The following is a 26,628-nucleotide window of genomic DNA, read 5'->3' on the forward strand; positions in this document are numbered from 1 at the left end:
ACTCAAAATGGATTTAACCTGTTTCAAATGATGTGACACAACCAATATAAGCCAGTTCACTGTTGTATACAGTAGTACAGCGCATTTTAGGCTGTATACTGTAAAATGAACAAATTGTATGGCCCTGAACATTTCCTTTTGTTACTGTACTGACTGCTTTACAGTTTTACAGTATCACAGAAACAAATGACAAGTTTGTGAGACGCAGGGTACAGTACTGTAAAAATAGGGGTAAAAATCCTTAGTTCATCTCTCAAAAGTAAATGTTTACATCAGTGAACATGTCAATCCCATCAAAATGGCAAGTCTGTGTGTCATTGTTCATGAACAAGACAGTCAAAATGTTGTCCTGTTGTCAATATACCAAATGTACACAATTATATGTGTCAGTATTTTTTGATGTAAACTGTGGATGACTTTACATTTTCACCTTTTTTTTTTTTGCTTTAAACAAATGACACAAATTGTGATTTTGAAAAAAAAATACAGTACAAATAAAAAATTACAAAAAAAATCAGGATTCACTTGACAGGAATTTATCGATTTAGTTCACATTTACAAAAAAACCCCATAGAAAACATGTTTCATGCTTACAGTACAGATTATGACACATATGGTCAACAATTTTGCATGACATGCCTTGCACAATGAACTAATTCCTAAATGTTTTGAGGTGTAACACTATTCAACAGAAACCAGTATAATGTATTTTCATGAAAATTAAATTGAAATTGCAAACATCATACATTTTTACATAATCATCTGCTTGATTGTATCAAAGCATTTGCAATTTGTCCAAAACAATGAGAGTTACACTGCAAATATGTAAAAATGTACTTCCTGAGAACTATATGTTTTGAATCATGTGTTTTCTATTTTTTGGTGTAGTGTTTACTCACTGTTTGATAGTGTATATCATTTTAATCACTTTGTTTATGAATTGAAAGCAGTGTTTGATTTTGAAGACAGGTAAAACTGTTTTGAGAGCAGTATTTGATTTTACACACAGGTAAAACTGTTTTGAGACTAGTGTTTAATTTTGCACACAGGTAAAACTGTTTTGGGGCGAAAGGTTCATTTTGCAAGAGAAGTCAGAGGTTTTGCAAATAGTGCTTGAAGATGAGGTTTTGTGTTTAATGTTTTCAGAAAATGGAGCAATGTTTCAGAAATTGTGTTTTAGCAATTGAGAAAAACTGTAATTAAATATCAAAAGACAAAAGAAAACTTTTGCATCTTCTGTATCTTCGTAAATAAAGATTATTCGAAACATCCTTTGTGTTGAGCTCTGCTATTTGAAGTAAGTTTAAGGTTTATCATGGAGTTTAGATTTCCTGATCTTTTGCTTCATTAAAGTGATAGTTCACAGGATGGAAGTTCTGTCATCATTTTTACATCCTTGTGTTGTTTTAAACCTGTACGAATTTCTTTTTTCTTATGAACACAAAAGAAGATATTTTGATAAATGATGGTATGCACACAGCTGTTAACCATTGACTTCCATAGTAGGAATAAAAACAACATAATGGGATTTAATGGATATACCATTAATTGTGTGCTTACCATCATTTATCAAAATATCTTCTTTTGTGTTTATTAAAATAAAATACAGGTTTGGAACAACATAGGGGTGGGTAAATGATGACAGAACTTTCATTTATGGGTGAATCCCTTTAACAGACAGTAAATCAGATGTAAGAAATACAGTAGAAAGATTTAAAATTCACCCTTATTATGTTTACATCTAATGCGATCAAAAGATTCATTTATGCTTTCTTGATACATGGTTACATGTCATTTTCTTTTATGGACTATGGACCCCCTAAAGTAGCTTTGGCCACCCCCTGGCCACCCCATTAAAAAAATTCTAGTTCCGCCACTGTATGTGAGTGTGTATAACGAGCCCTTAAGCCGTATTAGATAATTGTCTGTCTAATGTGATGGCCAGGCGCACATGTTTAATAAACGTCAATGTTAACATTACACCCCTGATTTTCCCATGGATTTATTTAATTCACAGAGAACTCTCAACTGAAACACGCTTAACTGTTTATGGTAACATAACTGCCGGCCGAATATTCCCTCCAGTAGGCTAATGTTAGATTGAGAATAAAAAAAAAAAAACTGCTAGTTAATCAGTGGCAGGTTAGAAAGAAAGTGTTAAGGACTGTATTCACGTCTTCAAAAGCATCATACGTTTTGTCAAACTTGAGATTTCCTTTTATGTTAATTAACTCAAAACTCAGTGGTTATAGGATAATGTTGTGCTAATGTTATACATTGTGAATGTAAGCTTGCATTGTTGATCAAAGTCACAGTGCTTTCATTGCCACACAACGAGTTGCCATTTTTTTCTTAGTAGAGCAGTTAACTTGAAGGGATACTCCACTTTTTTCAAAATTATGCTCATGTTTTGAAAGAAATAAGTTATTATTTATTTTTCATTTTTACCTGAAGTTCATACAAAAGTGAAATTTCTGCTTTTTTATTTGATGTCAGCTCTAGAAATATGCTGTTTGCTCTTAGAACTTAATAGAATTGTGCCTGAAAAGTCCTGGAAAAGACAGATTTTTATTTGATGATTGAGATTAAGAAGATAATGGGAACCCTGAATATGCTTTACTATAAGAAAGCCACAATAAAGTTTACAATCAAAGTTCTAACCGCTTGCTTTAAAAAAAAACGTTTTACTTTTACTTCAAATACTTAAGTACATTAAATATCAGAAAATTACTTTTGATACTTAAGTACAGTGTATATCAGATACTTTAAGACTTTTACTTGAGTAAAATTTTAAAAGACAACTTTCACTTCTACCAAAGTCTTTTTCTAGTACAATACTTGTACTTTTACTCAAGTATTGCTTTCTAGTACTTTATACAACACTGCAGGGTAGCATGCACCCTATTGCACCCTATAAGGCGCACCAAGAATCCAAGGCGCATCAAGCACTCTCCAGCCGATATAGCGGTATTACGGTATGTTACCATATGGGATAAAACATTTTGGAGTCACACTGTAGTAAAACCTTAGTTAAATTACTGGCAAAATATTTATTTTTAACTAGGTATGCACCGAATATTCGTCCGAAAGACATTTATCACCGAAACAATACGGCCGAAATGTAGTGATGACGCAAACAGAAACCTCGACCTCAACGTGCCATCCCTATTTTTAACCTTATGTAACTAATAAGTGAGGGATTGGACATAGACATGGTTTTTTTATCTTTTCCCATTTTTTTCCTTAAAAAGTGCCATTGTGTGGATGGGCGGACTCATCTTCTAATACATATTGTCACTAATATGAGAAGTATGAAAGTATGGAAAATATTGGTATGTGCCTTATTACTATGTTTTACGCTACGTCCAACAACTTTAAAGTGGTGTGCTGTGTATATCTTGTGACTGTATGATTTATACATATACAAAAAAAAAGATTTTAAAAAGACTCATAAGGCACCCTTAATTTATTGTTAATTAGAATAATTACCCTGGCTCAGTATCGTTTTATTTTTGTTGTTAATATAAACATCTGATGGGAGATGTCATCTGCATCACTTTAAATTATTATTAATCCCTGAACGCATCAATAAATGCATTTTATTAATACACGTTATATAAATAAATGTATTTGCATTTAATTTAATTAACTAATTTAATTAAATATGCACTATGTATTGTCATTGCGTTTAATAGCCTCTCTAATTAATAAATCTGCATTAAGAAAACAAAATGTACCATTAAAGGCTGTTTTTAATATGTTTGGTATGTTGCTTACGTTATCCGCTAAAGGGCCCTGAAAGCGCTATTCGTTTAACCGTAACTCCTTAACCATTTGCGCTATCAAAAAAATTTGAATGGTTCCTAAAAGAAGATAAATTGCACTTTTTGGTAAATTATGGTTTATTACGTTAATTTCTTGCTTTCCGTCCACCAATCGCTGCTGTTATCTGGAGAGCGCGTAGAGCGCGCAGTGCAGTAGAGAGCAGATTTGAGTGAAAAGGTAGTAATACACAGTTAAATACGCTTGAAGCAGTGAGGTAAAGAAAAGCCTCCTAAACGTGTAACACTGTTGACGTGCTGTTGGTGCCTTGGGACTCGACGTCCCGACTGTTTAAGTTGATTTTCAATATAAGCTGTGTTGATTTTGTTCGCTTCTGGGTGTATCAGAACCTGGCAATAGAGCCCATGGGCATCCTTGGTCCAAAGAGGTCTTTGAAATCTTCTCAGTAGCAAATTTACAACACTTGTTTTTTAATAGTATACAGTGCAAGATCCCCGACATCAGACAATTATTATTTGAGATTTATAAAGAACAGTGGAAACTAGAGATGCTACGGAAGCCAAAATTAAGAAGTTATGTACAGTTTAAAGAAAAATTTTCTACTGAACTTTATGTAAAATATAATTTGAAAAGAAGACAGAGGTCTTTATGTGCTCAGCTCAGAGCGGGAGTGTTGCCCCTAGAGGTGGAAGTGGGGCGCTTTAAAGGAGTCCCAGAGGAGGATCGGTTATGTTCCGTATGTGATTTATTCAATTTTTATTTATATAGCGCTTTTCACAATTGGTGATTGTTTCAAAGCAGCTTTACATTAATAGAAGCAGTTGAAAGCACAGAAAATCGACAGATAGCACAACATAATACACGATAGCACAAGCAGCTAAATTTGATGCGGCTATGAATCAACATTATAAGCGTGCGTATTGCTAATGTAACGTAAAGAAGAGGGTGATAAGTTAAGCCCAAGAGGGCTGCCTCCCCGGGTTGAAAAACCCCCTAGGAGAAAAAAAAACCCAGGCTCAGCCGGGGAAGTAAAAAAAAGTCATAGGAGGGAAAAACCCTTGGGAGATATATTTATATTGAAACGATTAAGGAGATTAGGCGGAGGTTAAGCGGGTTCTGCCGGTGGTCGTTGGTCATGCATCAGCTGGGCATCACGTTGAAGGTCTGCCGGTGGGTCAGAGGTGTGCCGACTTTCACATTTACCGGAACTGGGTCTGTTTGTCTCATTGTCCTCGGAGAGGAGGACGAGACATAAAGAAAGAAAAACACAACCCAATTAGCGTAGGGGCCATTCATATGTATACACCTGTACATATACACAAACATATATCCATATATATCCACACATATCTATATATACATATATACACATATATATACATACACATACACACACATACACATATACATACACATATACATATACACATATATATATATATATATACACATACATATACATATATATATATATATATATATATATATATATATATATATATATATATATATATATATATATATACATATACATACATACACATACATATACATACACATACATACACACATACACACATATACACATACATACACACACATGTACATATACGTATTGAAGATACAACGTCATCCTAGTGAAAGACTCTGCACAGTTTGGTTTAGGGAGAATGAGAAAAATGCACGGGACGGCGAATGTTTTGGAAATGGGTGCAGTGACACCCTTTTAAGGACTGAAGTCCCGCCCCCGACTAGTGGGCTTAACACCACAAATCTATACCCATCGTGCTTTATTGAAGTCCGGACGAGCAAGGGAGTAAAGGGGAGACGGGGACGTGACTGCGCCAGCCATCTCCCTGATGCCTGTCTGGGCTTCACAGTACTCCCCTACTCGACTCAGAAACCTCAGGAGAAGGGCCGAGCAAGTGATAACATAATGCGATACATAACTTTCAATCACTCCTCTGCGCTTGGCAATTAATGGCCCGATTCGGGGATTTATTGGTGTAGTTTTGAAGTTTTGGCCTTGTATTGTGGTTTGTATGTGCACAGAGTAGCGTTTCTTTTCCTTGTATGTAGAATTTTCTATTTTATACGTGACCTTTGTTTTTAAAAGTTTATGCCCGGCTAATGGTTTGCTGCACATATGTAAACGAGTAAGGAGAGATTAAACATTTTCTCAAGAATATTTAGTTTATTTATTTATTAGGTTGTTCAAGCTATCTATTGTGAGATGAGTACCATTAATAAAACAATTATGTGAATGCCTTGTTGAAGAGAAAAGTTTTAAGTCTAGATTTACGACTGTGTCTGATTCTCGGACATCGGTTGGTAAATCATTCCAGAGCTTAGGGGCTAAGTAGGAAAATGACCTTCCACTTTTAGACACTTTTGATAGTCTAGGGATAATCAAGAGACCAGAATTTTGCGACCGTAGTGTGCGTGATGGATTGTATTCTGATAGTAATTCTCTAAGATATGAGGGTGCTAGGCCATTTAAAGCTTTGTAGGTGATTAGTGATATTTTAAATTGTATGCGATATTTAACTGGTAGCCAGTGTAAAGATGCCAGACTTGGGCTTATGTGGTCATACTTTTTAGATCGAGTAAGTACCCTTGCGGAAGCGTTTTGAACTAGCTGAAGCTTGTTTACTTGATTTGCATGGCATCCCCCGAGTAGCGAGTTACAATAGTCTATTCTAGAGGTCATAAAAGCATGGATAAGCTTCTCTGCGTCAGATGTAGACAGTATATGGCGTATTTTCGAGATATTTCTAAGATGGAAGAATGCTGTGCGGCGTTGGCGATATGACTATCGAAGGATAAGTTGCTGTCGAACATCACACCTAAGTTCCTAACCGTGGAAGATGGCACCACAGTGCAGCCATCTATGTGCAACTTGTAATCTGACATATTATGTTTGTAGCGATTCGGTTCAATAATAAGTATCTGTCTTATTGGAGTTCAGCTTAAGAAAGTTATGTGCCATCCAGTCACTAACATCGCTAAGGCAGTCTGTTAGCTTAGAAAACGTGTGTGTTTCGCTGGGATGTGAGGAGATGTAAAGCTGGGTATCATCCGCATAGCAGTGAAAACTTATGTTATGTTTCCTGATAATGTCTCCTAGAGGTAACATGTATAGCGAGAACAGGATAGGACTTAAAACCGATCCCTGCGGTACACCATATTTAACCAGGGAGTGATATGACTCTTCCTCGTTTACATAAACAAAGTGATAGCGATTGGTTAGATACGACCTAAACCAGGCTAGCGCCTGACCACTGATACCAACATAGTTTTCTAGTCTATTGAGTAAGATTGTATGATCTATTGTGTCAAAGGCTGCACTAAGGTCTAATAATATAAGAATTGAGATTTCACCACGATCGGATGTTAATAGGAGGTCATTTGTAACTCTAAGCAACGCTGTCTCTGTGCTATGGTGGGGCCTGAATCCTGATTGGAACTTTTCATATGTACTATTATTTGTCAAGAATGTGCGTAACTGGCTTGCCACTACCTTTTCTAATATTTTCGAAAGAAAAGGGAGATTTGAGATTGGTCTAAAGTTATTAAGCTCTCCCTGATCAAGCTGAGGTTTTTTAATCAGCGGTTTAATAACTGCTAGTTTGAAAGCTGTTGGAACATATCCTATTTCTAGTGATGAGTTAAAGATATTTAGAACCGGGGTTGACCCTACAGGGAATACCTCTTTAAGCAGTTTTGTGGGAACGGGGTCTAATATACAGGATGATGATTTGGATGATGTAACTAGTCTAGAGAGCTCATCTATTGTAGTAGGTTTAAATGAATCAAGATGTTCGTATGGTAGTCTAGTGTTAAGTGAACTAACGGGTTGAGTGGTGGCTGCCTGGGTAGCTACGATGTTTTCCCTTATAGACGTAATTTTGTTAGAAAAGAAGTTCATGAAGTCGTTACTATTGTGTTGAAGTTTACTATTGGTTTCTGTTTGTTCTTTATTTCTAGTCAGTTTTGCAACCGTGCTGAAGAGGAAACGAGGGTTATTATGATTCTCATTTATAAGCCTGCTAAGATAGGTAGATCTGGCGGTTTTAATAGCCTGTCTGTATTGTTTAACACTCTCTTTCCATGCTGCACGCCATACCTCTAACTTTGTGCTTCTATAATTTCTTTCCATTTTCCTAGTTGCCTTTTTGAGTGCTGCGGTGTGATGATCATACCATGGAGTTGGCGGTTTTTCTTTGATTCTCTTTTTTCGAATGGGAGCAACGGCATCCAATGTGTTAGAACAGACATTGTTTAGGTTTTCTATTACAATATCTAGATCGTCAGAGTTATCTGCTACATGTTTAATTTGGGACAGGTCTGGAAGAGTGCTAATAAATCTATCTTTAGTGGTGGAAATTATTGTTCTGGCTAATCTGTAGCATGTTGTGGATTGACTGATCCTATCTAGAAGTACAGTGTATGACACAAGGTAATGGTCAGAAACTGCATCACTCTGAGGTGATATTTTGATGTCATTAATATTGAGCCCGAGTGACAGAATTAAGTCTAATGTGTGCTTACGAGTATGCGTTGGCCCTCTCACGTTTTGTCTAATATTGAGAGAATTTAGAACATCCATAAATGCACGTCCTAGTGCATCTTTTGGGTTATCCACATGAATATTAAAATCACCAACGATAAGAGCTTTATCTACAGTGACTACAAGCTCAGACAGGAAATCTGCTATTTCTTTAAGGAAATCTGCATGGTGGCCCGGAGGTCTATATATTGTAGCTAAGGCAAAAGAGAGCTGTTTGTGGTTACGATCGGTTATTTCCATATTTAACAACATTAGTTCGAATGATTTAAATTTTACTTCAGATTTTTGGTTTACTTTAAAAATTTTGTTGTATATTGTAGCTACACCACCCCCTCTCCCCTTTAATCGAGGTTCGTGTTTATAATAATAGTCTTGTGGGGTGGATTCGTTTAAACTAATGTAGTCGTCTGCTTTAAGCCAGGTTTCTGTTAAACAGAGTGCATCTAAGTTTTGGTCTGTAACTATTTCATTGATAATAGGTTCTTTATTGGTAAGCGATCTAATGTTAAGAAGGCCGAATTTTAATATTCGAGGTTCATCTGTTAAAGTATTGTTGTCTAATTTTATATTAATCAGATTTGTACCAGATGTGGCAAGCGGTGCTCTGTATTTATTTGTTCGGGGAACAGATACAGTTGAAATGTGTTGATATTCTGGTAAGATTGACTCGAAGTGCTGGGATATAAGTGATCTTGACATATCACGGCAGCTAACAGATGGACGGTTAAGCCGATCCGTCTGTTGTCTGACTTGTACCCTAGATAGTCAGACTGTATTCGAAGTAAGACTATTGGTCAGATTTATAGAGAGAATCGCACTTCCTTCCTGAGATGGATGGAGGCCATCTCTCTTTAGCAGGTCAGGTCTCCCCCAAAAATGCTTCCAATTGTCTATAAACCCTACGTTATGCTGAGGGCACCATTTTGACATCCAGTCGTGAAGAGACAATAGTCTACTGTAAGTTTCATCCCCCCGGTAGGCGGGGAGGGGACCAGAGCATATTACATTGTCTGACATTGTTTTAGCAATTTCACATATCTCTTTAATATTATCTTTGGTGATCTCCGACTGGCGGAGTCTGGTGTCATTCGTGCCGGCGTGAATAACAATTTTAGAAAACTTACGCTTAGCATTAGCCAGCACTTTAAGTTTTGATCTAATGTCTGAAGACCTGGCTCCCGGTATACAATCGACTATGGTGGCTGGTGCCTCAATGTTTGCGTTCCTAAGTATCGAATCTCCAATGACCAAGGCACTTTTAACAGACGTCTCAGTCGGTGTGTTGCTTAGAATATCGAACCTGTTTGAAATTACCAGGGGGGTCTTGGGTGGGCACCGGAAACAACTTTGCCGCCTGACAGTCACCCAGTTAGTCGGCCCCCTTGACTCAGATGATGGAACCGAGCTATGTGCATTACGTTTAACACTAGGCGCACCCAAAACAGTGTTTGTAGCATTAGCGGTATTAGCGTTTGTAGCATTAGCGGTATTAACGTTTGTAGCATTAGCGGTATTAGCGTTTGTAGCACAAGCGGTATTAGTGTTTGTAGCATTAGCGGTATTGCTGTCATCAACTAGCGTTTGGATGCGCGCTTCTAGTTCTGCAATCTTCTCCGTCAGCCTTACTACTTCAATACACTTAGCACAAGTAAACCCCTCTGTGCTGATGGAAGAAGCTAAACTGTACATGTGGCAAGTAATGCAGGTTACAATAACAAGCGCAGTCTTACCGCTTTCATGTTGGGTGATGGCGTCTTCGGTCACCTGGACGCGGTCCGTGAAGCTACATCGCGAGGGAAGCTCACTCGCAGCACGCCCCGATCGCCTGCGGACGTCTGTAGCCAGTGTGATGTGAGGCAAGCTGAATCTGCGACGGCCGGGCAGTGGCTCCTCCACGGCTTCCCGATCGCTTTCATTCTGGGCGATGGCGTCTCCGTGCCCTCGAGCGCGGTCCGTGAAGCTGCACCGCGTAGGGTGTTCGCTTTTTGCACTTCTCGGCCGCTTGTGGATGTGTGGAGCCTGGGTGAACTGGGCGCTGTACTTCGCGTAGGATCTGCGATAACCGGGTATCAACTGCTCCACAGCTTCCCGCTCAGGTGAGGACAGGTCTGAATAGCATGCAGTGGATGAGTCCGCCATTAGATCGGCTGTTTGTTGATGCTAGCGGGCTATATGCTAACACTGGGTGTTTAGCAGTGATAAATCGTTTCACGTGGTAGTACTGCTCAATAGTCGTCACGGTAAAGTATTCTTGAGATAAACGAATATGTTATATTATATAAATAGGTACAAGGTAGTCAGAAAATAGGATTTGGATGATAAACTCGACGGAGCTCTGATGCACGACGCTCTGATGCACGACGCTCACTCGGACGCTCATTTATGTTTGGTGGAGGATGAATTTCATTTTATGTTTTATTGCCCAATGTATAATAATTTAAGAATTGAGTTGTATACTATGATGCAACAGAAAAACCCGGATTTGTTTTGGATGCCTGAAGGTGAAATTATGTTTTGGTTATTTGAAAATGAAATTTTTTGTGTGGCAACCTTTGTTGAGAAGGCATGGACATTGAGACAAAAAACTTTGTATCCTGGGATAAGATGATTTAGTTGTGAGTATGTCAGGATGTTGTGTTGTTTTATATTGTCTGTTTTTTGTTTTTTTCTTGTTTGACGGTCATCTTCCCTAATAACTGGATAGTGTCATATAAGCCCATGTGGGCTGGGCACCTATGAGTGCATGACACTTAAATAAAATCAAATCAAATCAAATCAAAATATAACTGAATGAATAAACATATAACTGAACCAACCAATATATAGCTAAACAAACCAATGTATAGTTTAACAAACCAGTATATATTTGAACAAACCAATATATAGTTGAACAAACCAATGTATCTAAACCAATATATAGCTGAACAAACCAATGTATAACTGAACAAACCAATGTATACATAAACAAACCAATATAAAGCTGAACAAACCAATTTATATTTGAACTAACTGTACATTGAATTAGAGAACCAATACATATTTACACGTTACAAATTAATTATTTCCTGAACGGCCTCCCATATAAAACCATGGTTACATTTTCGTAAAGGATTACATAACAGATTTTCTGACGCTACCTTTATTCCTTAACATATATATATATATATATATATATATATATATATATATATATATATATATATATATATATATATATATACACATCAATATATATATTTAACAAAACAATCGACGGTATTAATTTTCGATATAACAGGCTAACAGTGCTATCTTTCAAACCTTTAACATTAGCTATAAGCTAAGCTACACAGCAACTTATAACTAATAGAGAGTTAGACACCTTTAGTATTGACAATATTTCGCATGCGTCTACTGATAAACTTCAGAATGATTAATCAAATATATTAATTTTAAGATATTCTAACGTACCTTGGAACTGAATCCATCTGACAAGAAAAGTTGAACGACTGATAGAAATCAAAATACGTGCGTCGTGACGTCAGCCCACACGTCAGATGCATTATTCAAATCTGAGAATTCACTTTTCTCTGAAACGCATTTACGAAAACTGTTTAAGTTAATTTATGTATACAGCAGAAAGTGGTATGCAATTGATTCATAAACAATAAAAACAAACACTAATATTCCCCTTATGACCATGCTTTTTTATGGTTAAAGTTTAGTAACCATGTTTTTTGGTGTATTGATTGCTATTAGCAAAACCATGGTTTAACTACGGTTTTTAAATACCATCGTTTTCAAAACCATGGTTATTTTGTGGTAACCATGGTTTTACTACAGTAAACATGTTTTTAACTGTAGTAAAACACAGTTAATTGATTAATCCAATGCTTGACTAAAGTGAAATTAAAGTGTACCTTATTTATGTTAATAGCACATTACAAATGTATACATCTATAATATAAATTGTAACTGAACATACCGCTCTCTTGTAATTTTAAGTCTGTGTTATTTCTTCATAAAATAATATACATTTGTACACCCCATATACTTTCAAAATGTACTTAAAATATACTGTTTCTGAAGAATACTAAATTATGTATTTTAGAAATATGCTGTCAGTGCATTATTATAATGATATCTTTAAGCATACCAATAAAGGATACCTAAAATATATTTTAAAATAAGTTTAAATTGAGTATACTATAAAAATTGCAAAAAACTTTAACTTTAAGTATATTTTTCTAAAGTATACTTTTAGAAAATATACTAAATTAGAATTCAATACATTTAAAGATGGTACATTTCTTTGTAGGTATATTTGTAATGTACTTTTGCAAAGTTAAATATACTTGAAATACAATAAAATATATTTGTTTTTCACCAGGGAATAATTATTTCTGAATTCCCATTTTGTGTGAATGTCCCAAATACAGTCACAGCAATATTTTAAAGTAATAAATCTACTTTAAACAAATAAAAGGCATCGTTTGCTAACAGTGTTGGACAAGTGTAATACATTATATATTATAAATTACTGTAATTTGAAAGTAATTCGTTACATTACATTATTGCTGTCTCTGAACTGTAATGAGTTACACTACTTTTGCGTTACTTTTGAGTTACTTTCATCAAAATAATTTAGCAAAATAGCTTACCTTGTCATTGCTGGTTTTGATTTGGATTTTACTGACAGTCTTTTTACCTCTGGGGTTCAAACAGCATGGGAGACCGATAGAAACTTTCTGTTGCTTTTACTTAGTGCCAGAGGCGTCATTAGGGCATTTTTAGGGGGGCTTTAGCTCTTTCCCCTCTGCGACTTTCAGCGCGTTCAGCCAATTTCTTGACGGACAAGATGGCGCCGTTGTGTGTGGCACGCCGTCTGTCGTTCCGCTTTTTGTTTGTTTTGCTATATGTTTTAACTTGTTTTACCTGCTTTACCGTGCAGCAATGTTGTCCTCCAGCAGTGTTGACTTATAATCGTGAAACTCTTTTGAACCTACAAACAACATTTAACGCGCAGCATCTACCTCAGGACGGAAATTATTATACACCTCCTCCACCACTGTTATCGTCCATACCTGACCACCTGCGCCGCTGGCCTTGCTCTCTACCACCCTGGAGACGGAGACAACGCCGGGGAAGACGGGCTGGCATCGCGGTTAAGCTGAGGCTGGGGTTGCTGAGGCGTGGAGTGCTTTCTCTCACTTCGTGTCGAGCTGTTCGGATACGCTTTTTTGATCCGATTCGACAATGGAATATTCCTTTGGTTCAGACTGTACTGGCTCCGGTGTCATATGCTCAGCCTCCACTCCTATCTCCTCGTTTCCACCGTAGAGGAGTATGTTTGAAACATCTTCGCACGTTACCTCGTGAACTGGAGAACGTCAAATCTACGAGTCCCCTGAAGATGAGGATGGCCTTAATAAATTCCAGATCGGTCACAAACAAAACTTTTATTCTAAACGATCTGTTCTCTGCGAAATCGCTGGATTTTTTATTTCTCACGGAGACCTGGCTCTGTCCCGGAGATTTGAGCCCTTCTTCCGAACTGTTGCCGACTAAATGCCGGTATTTCAACTCCCCACGGACGACCGGTCGGGGCGGTGGGCTTGCTTCTATCTACAAGGAGCACTTCACTTGTCGCACGGTAGTAAGTAACAGCTACAGCAGCTTTGAACTTCAGGTTTTCTGCCTAGAACTAAGCGACCCACTACTGATCGCTGTTATCTACCGACCACCGAAATATAGCACCAACTTTTTAACAGACTTTGCAGAGTTCCTTGGTGATGTGACTCCAAAATACGACCGGCTTCTCATCCTGGGTGATTTTAATGTGCATTTATGCTGCATGAATGATCATTTGGCTAAGGAGTTTTTTCAAATCTTAAATGCTTTTGATTTTATCGTTGAGGTTAATATTTCTACTCACAAAGGTGGCCACACTCTTGACTTAGTGCTCCAGCACGGAGTTTGTATCACTGATTTGGAAATTTGTGAAAATGGTTTCTCCGATCATAAGACTGTTATGTTTACTGTGCCCTGCCCTGCGGCGGCACCTACAGTTACGTCTCGAGGCAGCTTTACACGCTACATAAATGATGCTACAAAATCAGCTTTCCTATCGACTTTTCACGAAGTTATGCCATCTCCTGCTAATATCACTAGTGACATTAGCGCTGAAGAGCTTCTCTCCAGGCTTAACTCCACCTGTTCTGATGTGTTAAACACGGTTGCCCCCTTAAGGATTGCTCGACCTAAATCGAATCTTGAACCCTGGATTGATGAATCTATTCGTTGTCTTAGACGATGTTGCAGAAGAGCAGAACGAAAGTGGAAAAAGGACAGGCTTCAGATCTCTTATGAAATTTTAAATCATTCTCTTCATAAATATCAGAGGGAAGTAAAAAAAGCCAAATGTGGATACCTATCTCATATTATAAACAAGAACTACTCTAGACCAAAGACTCTTTTTAATATCATTAACGCCACTCTTAATCCATCAGCTGGTCTCTCTCCTGGGGCTACGTCCCCATCATGTGATGAGTTTTTATTATTTTTTTGAAGACAAGATAAGGACTCTCAGGCAGTGTATAATTCCCTTGTCTAATACTACTACTATCACTACTTTTAACCATATTTCAAATGTCACTGCCTTTCTAAATGAGTTTAACTCCATTACTGAATTAGACTTGCTAGAAATTGCTAAGCAGCTCAAGCCCTCTGGATCACCGTTGGACATTCTTCCTGCTTCTCTATTTAAACAAATCTTCACGGATATAGCTCCCCATCTGCTGATCATAATTAATCGTAGTATAGAATCAGGGATTATGCCTGACTGCCTAAAGCATGCAGTGGTTTATCCACTGCTTAAAAAATTGAACATGGACTCATCTGCTTTGATAAACTTTAGACCTATCTCAAACTTGCCATTCATCTCCAAATTCTTGGAAAAAATTGTGTGTTCACAGCTACAGAGTTTTTTAGTTGAGAATTCATTGCTTGAAACATTTCAATCTGGCTTTAGAAATTGTCACTCCACAGAGACTGTATTAATCAAGGTTTTAAATGATATTCTGATTTCATGTGACTCTGGTGATTTTGCAGTACTTGTGCTTCTTGATCTAACAGCTGCTTTTGACACAATTGATCACACTATTTTAATTGATCGTCTTGAAAACTATGTCAGTGTAAGAGGTACAGCCTTAAAATGGTTAACATCATATCTAACTAACAGGAGTTTCTCAGTTAAGATGGGCGAACATTACTCTAGTAAAGCCAATCTGTTTTGTGGTGTTCCTCAGGGTTCTATTTTGGCTCCACTACTTTTTTCTCTGTATATGCTTCCCCTAGGGTCCATCTTTAAGAAACATTGCATATCATTTCACTGCTATGCAGATGATACGCAGGTTTATTTACCTGTCAAACAAAATTCTGCAGGTTTAGGGTCTTTGATAGCTTGTCTAGAGGAGGTTAAGGCATGGCTTTCTTTGAATTTCTTAATTTTTAATGAATCAAAAACTGAAATCATTGTGTTTAGTCCATCTGAGTCATCGAAATCTAAAAACTTGGATTTAGGAGGGTTAAACTCTTACCTGAGACCCTGGGTAAAAATTTTGGGCTTTATTCTGGATGATAATCTAAAGTTTGACCGCCAAATAAATTCTGTTGTTAAAACCTGCTTTTACCAGCTGCGTCTGCTTGCAAAAGCAAAGCCGTTCCTCTCCTTTAGGGACCTTGAGAAATTAATTCATACTTTCATTTCATCTAGGCTTGACTATTGCAATTCACTTTACTTGGGGATTAGTCAGCAAACACTGTCCCGCCTACAAATTGTCCGAAATGCAACAGCAAGATTTTTGTATGGCGTAAAAAAGAGGGAGCATATTACTCCTATTTTACGCTCACTACATTGGCTTCCCGTGCCTTTCAGAGTTGAATTTAAAGTATTACTTCTAGTTTATAAATCCATAAATGGCTTAGCACCTACCTATTTGTCTGATCTTTTAACTGAATATAACCCTCCAAGATCTCTTCGATTGTCTACCCAGGCTCAATTACATACTCCAAAATCGAGACTAAAGTGTAGGGGAGATCGAGCTTTTTACAGTGCGGCTCCAAGGCTTTGGAACAGCTTACCTGTTAGCTTAAGACAGGCTGCATCTCTCCTTACTTTTAAATCCAGACTCAAAACTTATTTATTCTCAAAAGCCTTTGATGAAAATTTAAATTAATGTGATTTTACTTTACTTTATTTTTAATTTTTTATTTTTTATTTTTTTTTCCTGTGTTTTTTATCTATTGATGTGATTTTATCTTATTTTCTCTTTTGTCTTTTATCTGTTATTTTATCTATTTGGAAAGCACATTGGTCAACAGCTGTTGTTTTAAATTGTGCTATATAAATAAATTGTCATTGTCATTGTCATCTATGTAATACAGTGAAATACTCCAGGGCCCGTATCCCTAAAGATTCTGAGAATCCTCTCAGAGAGCTCCTAACTTCATCTAAAAATTCCTTGCCAGGAGTTTTAGCTTAGAAGTGATTCCAGAACATTTTCTGTGAACTCTGAGCAAGGAATGGATGTAAAATCCTATCTTAGTGAGGAGGTGTGTATATTTTATATATATAAAAATACATAAAAATTGAGAACATATACAATATAGATTTAATATATAATTAATATTTATGTTATATATAAAATGAAGTATAAACTTACATATATAAGTGCTGTAACATAGGAAGTATGATAGGAAATAAACAGCAACACAATGTTCTGTAAGTTTGTGTGATTACTTTGTTTTATAGACGTCTGTAATAGACCTAAATCATATCTGCTGCATAGTTGCATTTTTTTTAGTTACAGAATCTCTTACTGTAGTTAATGTAGTGATTACTTTTATTTCTGGCGCTATATTATATAATTATTTCTATAATAAGACTGGTAACAAACATGATTCCTGCACGATCTAATGTGTTGCATGTTAACTTACTGTCATTCATTGTGTGCAACATTTTTTGTCTCCCTCTTCGTGTTTTGTCCATTTTTCCCGTTGCTAAAATACTCTTAAGCCTCTTAAAAGTCCTCGTCCGTGCTCCTAACAATTTTGACCTTAAAGGAATAGTCTACTCATTTTCAATATTAAACTATGTTATTACCTTAACTAAGAATTGTTGATACATCCCTCTATCATCTGTGTGCGTGCACGTAAGCGCTGGAGTGCGCTGAGACGCTTTGATAGCATTTAGCTTAGCCCCATTCATTCAATGGCACCAACCAGAGACAAAGCCAGAAGTGACCAAACACATCAACGTTTTTCCTATTTAAGACAAGTAGTTATACGAGCAAGTTTGGTGGTACAAAATAAAACGTAGTGCCCCCCTAAGCGGATTCAAAAGAGGAACTACACTTTACGGCGCAACAGCACCTTTGGGAAAACTTCGACTCGCCTGAAAAGTCCGCTCCCCTTCTCACTCTCATAATGGGAGAGGGAGGGTGTTACTGCGCCGAGTCAAAGTACTTTTTTTACTAATTCCCAATTCGCCTACTTATACTACGACCTAAAAGTATGTACTGTTTTTGTGAGGAAAATGTACATACTTTTGAGTGTGTAGCAAAAGAGTATGCACATTCTGGGATGTACTTCGATGACGTCATGCAACGTGAACGAAAACGTGATTGCCTAGTTACGCACACCATGATTGTTAACAATATTTCATTGATTCTTATAACTTATGTCAAATATAATTTTATTTGCTATTCCCATCTTTTTTTCTCATCGTTTTTTCACAATACATTGTGTTCTACCAAGTTGAGGAGTGAAGCAGAGCGTCATTAGAACCAAACGCAGGTTGTTTGTGAGGCGGCTGGTTCTGACGTTCATGTGCAATGTGTGTAATGAAATCTACTTATTTTAAAGTCAAAATATTTAAAAGTTTATAGTACAACTATTAATGTATTTTATACTTCATTTTATACTTATATATAACTCAAAAATACCCAGATGAAAATTAACCATGCTTTTACTACAGTAAAAGTGTTGTAACCATGTTTCTTTCGTTGGACTAATAACGTTAACATTTGTACAGCCACAGTATTACTACAAATAAGCAAGAGGGTCAGTGTGGTTAATCTCCTCCCTCCCGCATGCAATGTGTTGTGGGCAATATTAGCCGTTAGAGTGTGCATTGATCTGCACTTCGAATTCCAACCGGAAATAGTAGACCATCCGGGTATCTTTAGGATACTCATTTCAACATACTACGATTTGGGACGTACTAATTCTAGTTTCGAATACTATTTAGGACGGATAGTATGTGAATTGGGACTCAGCATAGGATTTTTCTTTAATTTTAAGAGTAAACGCCCACATTTCTAAGAATGTTCTTAGAATTGCGTCACTAGGAGCTACTTTTTGCATTAAGATTCTTTAGGGATACGGGCCCAGGTGGCGGAGCTAGAGGGGTGTTTTCAGGGTGTCCAAATTGAATACGCTACTTTTACTCCCTCAAATAATTATTTTCCTGTTAATTGACGTGTTTATTTCGACGTGCTTTAGCATAACACATTGTTAAAAACAAATATTAAGAAAATATTAACGTACGTTGCAAATTTTACATAATGATTTCATCGTAGGCTGGAAGAGGGTGTGCATAGTATTTGTCTTTCTGTGGACTGAATAAAGTCTATGCTTATAGATTGGGCTTTCTTTTTCTCTTTGTACTGTTTTACAACAGAACTCGACGCAATGTTTATATTCTTGAAGTTATCTTTTTGTCATGGTTCTGCCATCTTATCCTTTGGTTAATCTAGTCTTGTGGCAGGATCATGACAGGCCCATGTTTGTGTGGGATCACATGGTCTTTGTATGGGTTTTACTAGACCACGTGTTCCCGGTGTCTTGTCACTTTTACCTCGCTCCCTTGTCACCCTCATTGTTTAATCCATGTCACCTGTTGTATTCATTAGTTCTCCCCTATTTACAGTTTTTTACGATTGCTATGACACCCTTCCCAATACTTCCAACAAATCCCCCAAACTCCCAACGCACCAACACACCTAAAACACACAACTGGCAAAACAGTTAATTTTATCCTCAAAATCACACATTGTAAACTAAACTCTTATACTGTTTACAAAAACACTGTAAACATGTTTCAGAATCAACTAGTTCCCTTTCAGTCGGTCACTACGACGTCACGTCGTGACCGACGAATTGGGAACTCGCTTAGAGAGACCAATCTGCTTCGTATACTACTAAAACGCCAATGAACTTGGCATTGAGATATTTGCATAATGCTGGCGCCGCCCCGCCAGGTGCGTATATAAGGAGCACGTGCAAATAGGGAAATCAGCTTTTTCGCTTCGAAAGCCGGCTTTATCTGACTGAGAAGCTACTATCTGCTCTTCTGGGAACGGTTGCTGAAGTTGATTGACAAGCAGTACTAACACAGCGGACACTCGCAGTATTCCACTGCTCTGCATATTTTTTGTTTGAGTTTAGTGTGTGCGTTGCCTTTCCCTGTGCGCATCATCAGCTGAGCACCTAAAGAGTGATTTCCCTAAAGAGTGATACGTGAGAGCTCTGTGTCTTTTTAAAGACAGCCACTCTCTCGTATATTTGGAGATCAGCGTCCTTTTCAGGATTGCTTTCGTCCGTGCGATCTTGGATGCGAGAGGTATAAGGGTTCCAGTTACGGTCACGAGCGCTGTCTTCATGCTTGGGCATCAAGCACTCCGAGGCTGCGTTCGTGGAGAGTTTTTGTTCTCTCTGTGAGAGCATAACCCTCTTGGATTGCGGAGACGGCTGACGTTTCTACGGGAATGCTGTCCGCGCCTTTGCAGTGCTGACGCCGCCGTGGTGCGGCTGTCAAGCGCTCGCAGGACGCTCTTCGCATCGCTACGCTGAGTAGGACGGAGGATGCGTCCTCCACCTACCGGCCTTTCATCCTCAGCCGGTTGAGGCTCCGGTGGAGACTGCAAAGTCGTGTTCTACGATTTCTGCTGAATCCATTGGACCTCCTTCTGGTCCCGTTCACTTCTGCAGCATCAGAGGGGTGTCCAATTTTTCCTCCGAAGTGGAGTCGTTCCGGAGATGGCGGCCGTGCCCGCTCGAGCGGCGGAAACGGTAGAGTTGGAGAGGTTAACCCCTCTCCCCCGAACCGTACTGCCCACGTGATTGGTATTTCGGAGCTGCTCGGGCCTCTTGGGCCTCTTCTCCTGTGCCTTTCTTCCCGACGGCATGAAGAGCTGACGTGATTGCGGCCATCCGGCCGTTCAGCTTCAGCTTTCACCCCTCACCTTCCTCACCAATGGAGCCGCTAAGGGCAGGGACCCTTCAGTGAAGCGGGGGGTTGCGATGCAGCTGCGTTCCTGGAGGGACCACCCAACCCTTCCCTCCCGTGTTTGTAGACAGTCGTCCGGTTACGGGCGCTGTCCGTCAGGCATGCGGAGAGGCGGCTTCAGCCCTGCACGCTATAACGTTGCTACAGGTTCACCAAGGATTTACGAGGGAGGCAGCGACCTTCAGTCGTGCGATGTCCACCACAGTGGTTCAAGATCCCCACCTTTGGCTGTGTCTGGCTGACGGACGCAGGCGAGAACAAATTCTTGAATGCTCCTGTCTCACAGACCGGCCTCTTCGGCGAGGCCGTGGAGTCGTACAGCTCTGCTGCGCAGACTGAGGCGATCTCTTAGGTCATGCCCCGGCAAAGGAGAGCTGCCCTTGGTAAAAACAACCACGCCGGCTCCTCAGTCTGCCTCTCGCCGTCGGCGTCCTGCGGCGACCACCTCCGTTCCCCTCCTCGGACCCCATCTCGGCAGCGCGGGGGAACCGGTCGTCAGCAGCTCGCCCCGCCCGCTCGGATTGGCAGAGGATCACTCTTCAGGAGACGGTGATTCGCTCCTTCCCCCGATAGAGGGTCGGGTGGAAAATTCTTGGTTTGCATATGTTCCACCGACTGTTTAGCCGGTACCCACTTAACCACACATAGAGTGCATTCCTCTTCCCTCTCCAGGTCTCCAGAGGATCGAGAGAGCCGTGAGCGGGCACACACCAGCTCACCCTACCTCTCCTCTATCGCCAGTGGGTGTTCTGAGGAGTCCGAGCCCTCCACTGAGGAGACCGGACCACCAGCACCCTCATCGGAGTCTGTGCTCTCCGCAGAGGAGACCACACGACCGTCACCTTCAGCGGGCTCAGGTCAGTGTCACACACACATACTGTAGATGCTTATGCTGTCACAGCAGACGCACCGGCAGTCTCACCTGTCTCGCTTCGCTGCCCCACCGCGGGTACTTCGGTAGTGTCGTTAATTCTCCTCGTACGGTGCCTGGGTGCTTGGCTTCAGTTCCCAGCCCGTTTCGTTGGGTTTTACGCACAATCCGCCCCAGTTACGAAATACAATTACCGGCACAACCCCAAAATTCTCGGGCTTTCGTTTCACTATAGTGAAAGTGTCCGATGCACATGTACTGCGTGCATAAGTTGATGTCCTGCTGGCGAAGGATGTATCGAGCCGGTCCCTCTTACCGAGATGATGATATGATGATAGGGTTTTTCCAGCCTTTATCTCATAGTACCCAAAATACGCGGTGGGTTACGATCGATTTGATTTACGCACCGGCTCTACAAAGGTGGTCTTTTTTTTGGATGATAACGCCGAGGCTCGTATTTCAATATTCAGATCGGTTTGCAGCCTTAGACCTGTAAGACGTGTACTTTTTGTGTCCATCTCCCCTCGCCTTAGACCGTTTTTTCGCTCTGCGTCGTGGGGTGGGCATATTAATATTAAGTACACCATTCGAGCTGTCTCTCTCTCTCCATGTCTCCATGAAAGTGCTAGTCACGGCATTAAAATATCAGAGAGAGAGCGTTGTTCGCATTCTGCTTTTAACATTGCGACTGTTGCGTTATTTACCGTTAAGGCGGTTTTGCGCTCTCGTCACCTGTCGCATCTCGCTCGTCATCTCCTCCTTTGGAGTCAGAAGCATCTGAGGTCCCTTCGTGCCATTGACATCCCGGGATCGCTCAATACAGCGGCAGACGCGCTTCCCGAGCTGCGCCCCCGGCGAATGGCGACTCCACCCCCAGACGGCCAGCTAATTTGGAAGAAGTTCGCTTGTGCGTAGATAGATCTGTTTGCGTCGCCGGACGATACCCACTGTCGCCTATTTTATTCACTAACCGAGGGCAGCCTCGGCGTGGATGCGTTGGCACACAGCTGGCCGCGGGGGGTGCGTAAATACGCATTCCTTCCAGTGAGCTTTATTGCGCAGACACTTTGCAAAGTCAGGCAGGACGAGGAGAGCCTTTTATTAATCGTCCGTACTGGACGACCAAGAATTGGTTTTCACAGTTAATGCTCCTCGCGACAGCCCTCCCTGGCGGATTACCCTGAGGAAGGACTTTCTTTCTTAGAAAGGGGCACATTTGGCACTCGCACCCCGACCTGTGGATATCCATGTATGATCGTTGAGCGCGCGCAAGGTTTAGTTGATTTATCGCAAGCGGTATCTAACACCATCGACGCGGTTCGAGCACTGTCCACAAGACGGGCTTACGCGCTTAATGAAACCTTTTCGTCACCCGGTGTTCTTCGCAACGCGAGGACCCCAGAGAATGCCCTTTAACATTATGCTTTATATCTTTAACATAGGTTAGATGGTAGGCTGTCCCTCCGCCATTAAAGTTGATATCGCCGCTATTTCTGCTCATCACTCACTTATCTACGGCAGATCAGTTGGCCAGCATGATTAATTATTACATTTTAAGAGGCGCTCGTAGGCTAAACCCCTCGCGCCCTCCCTCTTTCCTCCTGAGACCTGTCCATGGTGCTGAAGCCTTCTGGTCTCATATTTTAGCCTTTGCAGTCTGCGAGTCTGAAGTTTTTTATCAATGAAAACTCTGACCCTGCTAGCATTGGCCTCCATGAAGAGAGTAGGGGATTTACATGCATTCTCTGTTGACGATTCGTGCTTTCAGTTTGGCCCTGCTGTCTCGAGCGTGACATTGAGACCCAGACCAGGCTACGTGCCCAAAGTTCCCACCACCACTCCCTTCAGAGATCAGGTGGTGAGCTTGCAAGCATTGCCTTTGGAGCAGGCAAACCCAACCGAGGCTTTGTTGTGCCCCGTACGCGCACTGCGATTTTACGTGGACCGCACGCAAAGCCTCAGGACCTCAGACCAGCTCTTTGTTTGTTATGGTGGCCAGCAGAAAGGGAAAGCTGTCACTAAGCAGAGGATGTCTCATTGGATAGTTGATACTATCGCCCTGGCTTATAATCTTCAGGGTATTCCTTGCCCTTTTAATTTGAGAGCGCACTCCACACGGAGTGTTGCCTCATCTTGGGCTCTCGCTCGTGGTTCCTCGCTAACAGACATCTGTAGAGCTGCTGGTTGGGCGACACCTAATACGTTCATTAGATTTTACAGTGTTCGTATCGAGCCTGTATCCTCTCGTGTCCTTTCCTCACCAGGGAGGGCACGGAGAGCAGACTCGCAAGTCGGCTTGCAGCCTCCGACTGAGGCTCCAAATTGAGTTTCAGTATGGAAGGCCATCAGAGCAAAAATGCTCTTCCTCCACTGCCTTGGCAGCCTTTGTTGCGGAGCATTGGCTGTCAGCCTTTCACTAGCTGTATTCTTACGAACCTACGTTTTTGGCTTGGGCTCCACATTGTGTCCCAACGGGTTCCTTTGTGAGTATTATTCCGTGGGGTTAATCCTACCAGCCCACGTTTCCCTTAGCAGAGCACTGCTTTGCTGACACAGCCACGGCTGTCATTTTACCTCAACTACGGTTGACTTTCGCCCACCATTAGCCCTTAAGAGGGGCGGTGGCTTCGGGAGCGTTCCTATCCCGCTCTGGTAGGACGCTGGCACTACTGTGGGGTTAAAGGAACATCTAGTGCCCGGCCTTTCTGCCTTATCCTATTTCTCCATTCCCTTAAGGGGATTTGGAGGGCTTTTTGCAGACACAGGAAGAGGTCAGCCCCTAGTGGCGTTTTGGTAGGGATTCCCAATTCGTCGGTCACGACATGACGTCGTAGTGACCGACTGAACGTCCCGTCGCCACAGGTGCTGCCACCTGCTGTTACGGCCGGTCATCTTTCCGGCTTTCTCAGCGAACAGAAGCTGATTTCCCTATTTGCACGTGCTCCTTATATACGCACCTGGCGGGGCGGCGCCAGCATTATGCAAATATCTCAATGCCAAGTTCATTGGCGTTTTAGTAGTATACGAAGCAGATTGGTCTCTCTAAGCGAGTTCCCAATTCGTCGGTCACGACGTGACGTCTCCGTTCCCTCCTTCAGGGAACGAGGGTTACATCCGTAACCGAGACGTTATACCAGAGGGGTATTGCACAAAAGCAAGATAAGGGATTAAGCTGGGATTTTCCAGTTATCCTGGCTGAATTTAGCCCTGACTCGGTTGCATGAAGGGAGGCTAAATTAATCTAGATGAAGTTACTATGGAGATTTACTCTTTGCAGCTAGCCTGCTCCAGAGCAGGCTAACAACCAGGCCTAGTGATTAATTTAATTCAAAGAACTTTATTAATCCCAGGGGGAAATTGCTTTAATGTTACAATTATAGAAAAGAAAGAAATTAAAGAAAAAAGAAATAAAAACATAATTGCCCATCAATGATTTAAAAATTAATAGATAAGAAATAAAAAAACTATAACTTTTCCCATATAAAAAGGTAATTTACTTCAATAGTGAATTGTCCCAGCACTTACAAAGAGGAGTTAAACAGCCTAATGGCCACAGGTATAAAGGATCTGCTAAAATGCTCAGTAGAACACTTGGGTGCCATTCACTGCATCCAATGACAATAGGGAAAGCTGTTACACAAAAGAATGCCTGTTCTACTGTGACTGCCCTAATGTAACACTTTATGGAGTAATCTGTTCCTGTTACTTGCGATCTTGAAGAAGTGATTTCAGTGCTAGACTGACATTTCTTACATCACATGAGAATCTGTACCTCTCAATCAGGTATTTCTCATATCTTAATGCTAGTCTACATATGTACTTAATTGAAACCATATTTCAACTTCATCAGCCATTTCTTACAACTGCATTAATAAATGTATTCATCAAACCCCTAACAGAAGTCTTAATAATAACACTAAATAAATGACAGTATATCTAGTATTTTTATGCAAGACCATGAAGTGGCTAAAACACATGAATATCTAGTAGGATTCAGAGAAACTAGCCAATTAATCTGAAATGGTACAGTTTGCTATACCATGCTGTGGATGTTTCATGAGTCTGTGGTGTTCAGCATCATTTTTATGCAGTGGTCTGTTGGGGAATTAGTATGAAGGTGGCGGACAGAAATAAACTGGACAAATTCATTAGAGGCGCTCCATCACTTTCAGAAAATCAAGATTAAGAACATTTTGCATGCTGATGACTTGATTGCAGAAATAAATCTACACATAAGGTAGTGTCTGCTGACATATTTTGTCTGTACTAAGTTTAACATTAAAAAAGTCTCATATATCTGTCACAGGGGTGTAGTATTGCATCCCAGAGTTGATGTTTGAATATGAATTATAGTGCTGTCCACCTCACAGATCTTTCATATATTGATGCTCCATAGAGAGGTCAGAGGATAGTATTCATACTGTACCTTAATTTTTTTCTTATTTCATGGCCATATTAAAATAGTCAGTGTTGCTTTTTTGCAGCATGCTATAGTGTATTATCCTGCATGAAAGTAAATTAATTTCAGAAGACATGATTCCTTTTTCCCCCATCTTTAAGGTACTCTATATATCTTCCAGATGTCCTTTTGGCCCCCTCAAGGGACCTACTATCTTACTTCCCAATATTCCAGTCCAAACCAGCCTTGTTTGAACATGGTGGCTATTCACCAACAATCCAGAATATAATATTCAGTGTATTATGGCATGTCAATGAATAAAACGGTTTGAAAACTTCATGAAGATGACAGTAAATGTAGTATTTTTGGAAGCTTTAGTTTGGGGGTGGGGTTGAAATCCACTTGTATGCACTGAAGGATCCCATATTGAGGGCTTCTTGGTATTACAGAGACCCCAGCATGTTTGCTTCTTAGCAGTGGCATTTTGATTGATGCCTTTTCCTAATATTTTCCTTTAAAAATTCTTCATATGGTCAAATCCTGTACATGAATCTAATAATAATTCAATGATTTCTGTTTAGTTCCACCAAATATAAGTTGTTATAGGAAATAAATAGCTTTGTTTGAGATAATGCACACTTTTTGCATCAAATACTGTAGATACACATAGTAGTTAA

Source organism: Misgurnus anguillicaudatus, chromosome 20 (genome assembly GCF_027580225.2).
Source record: "Misgurnus anguillicaudatus chromosome 20, ASM2758022v2, whole genome shotgun sequence".
Taxonomy (NCBI): domain Eukaryota; kingdom Metazoa; phylum Chordata; class Actinopteri; order Cypriniformes; family Cobitidae; genus Misgurnus; species Misgurnus anguillicaudatus.